The sequence below is a fragment of the Triticum aestivum genome, chromosome 7B (assembly GCF_018294505.1).
Source record: "Triticum aestivum cultivar Chinese Spring chromosome 7B, IWGSC CS RefSeq v2.1, whole genome shotgun sequence".
NCBI lineage: Eukaryota > Viridiplantae > Streptophyta > Magnoliopsida > Poales > Poaceae > Triticum > Triticum aestivum.
Genome location: NC_057813.1, coordinates 436,329,598 through 436,334,254, shown reverse-complemented (window position 1 = coordinate 436,334,254; position 4,657 = coordinate 436,329,598).

The window sequence follows — 4,657 nt, the reverse complement described above, 5'->3', positions numbered from 1 at the left end:
AATTTCTTCACTTTCAAAGTCTTCAGGAGAACCAAAATCTTCAACTGAAGACATTCATTTTTAGGGGCCGACATTCATTGTAAATATCAAACTCCTCATCGACTTATAGAGCCTGTGTACACTTTCAAACATATCAGTCCCTTAACCTATAAGTCTATAATACACCAAAATCACTAAGAGGCACTAGATGCACTTACAATCTCTCCCTTTTTGGTGATTGATGACAAATAGGTTAAGTTTTGAACGGGGATAAACATATTAATTGAAAGTGCTCAATATTGAGGAATTTGATTGCAAGATATAGAAGAACTCCCCCTGAAGATGTGCATAGTGAGGAATTTGCTTTTGAAGCAATGCACATTTGAAGAGTAGAATCATGGAGACCTCCCCCTATATCTTATAATTCATACACGCATTTAACATATCGAATGAAGAATTTGAAATGCATGATGAAATATGGTGACTGATGTAATTCAGGATGCGTGCATAACATATATGAGGAAATAGCATGTAGAAAAACAGAGCAAAAGCATCAGGTCACCATCAGACTTAAGTTTACAACTCGATCCAATAAACACTTCAGAAGAGCAAGAGTTGCAACTTAACAAAAACACACCCATATAGATAGACCCACTTGAAGACTAACTCAAATTTCTCCCCCTTTGTCATCAAATGACCAAAAGGGATGAAAAAGTGAGGACTAACGCCCCTGAAGAATATCATCACGAGGTTGACGGAGGAGCGCCAGCGTTGTTGGGGTCGGTTGTTGGAGTAGGGCCTGCCGCAGTGTCGTCCAAATCTTCATTTTCATCAGTCTCACGCGAGGAAGAAAATGAGCTAGCCACCAAGGAAGGAACTTCGACTTTCTTGAATTTCTTCGACGGTCGCTTAGACCAGTTGAAGTCCTGCTTGAAGCCCATCTGCTTAAGATCTTCTTCACCGTAGAGATGAGTCAGAACAGCCCAGGTGTGATCAAATACTTCATGGAGTTAGTAATGGTTCTTCTCCACTGAATTGTGTGTAGCAGTCATGTTGTGAAGAATTGAACCAAGCTGACGTTTGACCCATTTGTGGTTGCGATCGACCTTCTGATGAAGACTGAGGAGAAGCTCATGGTCAGTCATCACCCTTGGAGCTGTGCCTGGAGGATTTTGCTTGGAAGCATTGGCGGCAGAGTCATGAGTGGCAGAGTCATCATTGGTGGAGTAGGATGTAGCTTTGCGGAACTGTCCATCCAATGGACGAATGCCTTCATCAACAATAGCAGTGGCCTTGCCCTTTTCATCAGCTGAGGAAAACGTCCGCTTGAGGACTTCAATGGGGGGAAAGTAGCTGCCATGGTTGAGTGTGTCAGCCTTGTAACTGATTGAAGACCTTGATCTGAGGAATCTCATAATCTAGGGAGCGTAAGGCTTCAATTCAAACGGAGACAATGCAACATTTTCCATAGTCCTCATGAATAAGTCATGGTAGTTTATTGGAATACCATGCATGATATTGAATAGCAGATTCTTCATGATGCCAACGACTTATTCTGCATTAGAGTCATGGCCTTTGATATGACTCAATGTCTTGGTCAGAATGCGATAGACAGTCCGTGGCACATATAGCAATTCCTTCACGAGGAATTTGGTTCTTGGGGCTTGGCCAGGCTTCAGCGGCTTAATCAACACTTGCATATAGTGATCTGTGAGTTCAGGTTCATGATACATAAGACGTGCACCTTCAAGGGGAGGACTAACAGGTAGGGCATGAAGCAATTCAGAGGTTGGTGCTTTGAAGTGAGTGTTCTCTGTCATCCAGTCCAACACCCAAGAATTATATCATCATAATTTCCTGTGACGTGCAGCGTTGCATAGAATTGAAGAGTCCGTTCTTCATTCCAATCACATATATCGGTGCAGAAGTTGAGCAGTCCAATGTCATGAAGAACACTGAGGACTGGTGTGAAGCACGTCAGTGATTCCATATCCACATGAGGAATATGTTCATGGTCAAAGACTTTGTCCTTATCGAAAAGCAGTGAAGAATAGAAGTTTGCTTGGCTGGCGGTCCAGAAACGCTTCCTTTGAAGACGAGCAGAGTCATAAGGGTTGTATTCTGTGAAGAACACATGCTCATGGAAGAAGTCATCATCTTTGAACTTCGGCGTCTTCGAGAATGGATTCTTCGGCTTGCGCTGAGGGGTATCTGTCAATGTCTTCACGGCCTCAGTCTTCACGGCCTCAGGAATCACAGTCTCAGGAGCCGCAGGCTGAGGAATTTCAGTTTCTGCTTTAGTAGCAGCCTGGGTCTCCTTTTCTTCAGTAGCTTTATCATCATCACTAGTGGCTGGAATTTCTTCAGGCATGGTAAGAAGAGGTGCTTGAGGTTCATCACAGCCCGTGTGAATTTCTTCAGTCTGGACTGGGGACTGTGGAATCTGTTGCAGTGGGGTGAACATGGGGGAATTGGGGTGATGACTTTCCCAATAGTCATCATTCAACACTGGAGTGGTGCACCCAATGTCCACGTCTTCTTCTTCTTCATCCATTTCTTCAACGCCTGCCTCTTCAGTCATGAACTGAGGCATGGGCGATGATACCAGAGGGGTTGAAGTGCCATTGTCCACTTCAATTTCTTCATCCATCTGCTCTGTCGAAGCAGCAGAAGGATCTTCTTCATCTGATTCACTTGGAATCACATAATCTTCACCAAAAGGAATGATTTCCTTTGATGGCATGCTTGAAAGAGGAACAACATCAATTGGATTTGCAAATGATCTGGTGAAAGTATTTGCCTTCTTGAGAGCAGAAGACTCTGAGGAAGCATATGCTTTCCTTTTCTTCAGTGCAGCTCGCTCTGCAGCCTTGGTTTTCTTCAATTCTAATGCAGAAGGAAGAATAGGACTTGGTGTTGGCGTTGCTGCAGGAGGAGAAGAGGAAATTGGTGCAGTTTCTTTAGGCACAACTGATGCAGTTATCCTGACTTGTTCAGTCTCTTCAAGCTCAGCGTCAGATGCTTCAGCTAACCTGTCTTGTACTTCAAGCGCAACACTAGAGGTTGCCCTGGCAATTTCTTCAGCTGCTGGAATAGCTTCATCAGCTCTGGTGCTTTCAGTTTCATCAGCAACCTGATTTTCATAAGCGGTGCTGGCATGTTCTTCACTAGGCTGTGCAGATGCTTTAGCATGAGGAATTTCAATGTGCATTGGAGCAACATTTTGTGTAAATCCCTTCGCCATTTTGATGAATCTGACTTTGGCTCCCAGCCATTCTGCCTTATAAGTGTCAAATTCATCACTGAGTTTCTTGATCTCAGATTACAGAGCGATAAGTTGTTTAGGCAATAGCGTTAGAACGTTGTCCTTTAGAAAGCACTATTTCTTGTACTGGGCTTTCTTCATAGACCTGGCTTTCTCAAATTTCCATTTTTCTTCAAAAATGAAAGCCGTCAACATATGACTTTGACCAAGTGTGAGGTTTAATTCTGGCAAGGGAGTGTTTGGGTCCTGGTGCCAGAGATCAATGAAGTCCATGATCTTCTTCTGATCCAACATGAGGGGCACAACACTGCCCTTGGCTCTAGTCCTTTGCTATCTGTCTCTGATGGTATTGGCTAATTCTTCATCATCAGCTTCGTCATCATCTGATGGCACTTGGAAGGCAACTTGCTTCTTGTGAGGACTTGGTCTAGTGCCTCGTCCAGCAGTGGCCTTGGTCTTCAGCAAAGTGGGGCCTGTTGAAGACTGAGGAGGAGCTAAAGAACTTGCAGATGCTTCTGAGGCAATTGAGATGCCTATGGTCCTTTGGCAAGAGGCGAGATGCACAGGTGCCGAGGACTTTACTGGAGGAGCTGAGGGTTTTGCAACCTGAGGAACTGGAGCATCTTGAGAAATAGGCCGTGAGGGCATTGCTGAGGAATGTGGTTTCCGAGCAGGCTTCTTAGGCATAGCCTTCTTGCTAGAGGAGGCCACAACAGCGGCAACAGCTGAGTCTTCGTTGAATTTCCTCACTGCTTTTTTGGCCTGTTTGGCCAACTTGGCTTGCCGCTTGGCCCATTCATCAGCATAGTCTTCACCATGCTTGATGCTAGTGGGATCAACAATTTGACCAGGTGCCAACGGAGCTCTTGGGCAAGGAGGGTTTAGAGAGAATTTCTTCATGTACTTTGGAGTAACATATCTGTATTCCCTCCATTCCTGTGCCCATCTTTGTTCAATTTTCTAAATGCGCACCTTGCGCTCATTCTTCGTTTCCTTTCCATGAGTTGCCTCATCTGGTGTGCAATACCCTGCATATATGTCATCAGGGATCTCAAAAGTAGTGTTGACTTCCAGTTTCTTCCCTCCCTTCTGAGGTCTCTTGCCATCTGCCATTTTCTTCAGTTGAGGATTTTGAACTATTGAGTTCTCTAAAGAAGTATGCAGCTTTTCTTCAAGGAACGCTGCAAATGAGTTAAGTTGATGAGAACCTAGTGATTCAACAACAGACATGTGTACCCGTGAACAGAGTATAGGTGTGAGGAATTTGGAGAGGTCATATGCATTCTCAGAAGTTTTTGCTAAACGGAACAAATTTGAGGAAATTGACTAGATATGTCTTGAAGAATTTCACTTAGCGTTCTTTGACTTAGGTTCTAGAGTTGTATGGATTGTGAAATTCACACAATTAAGGAA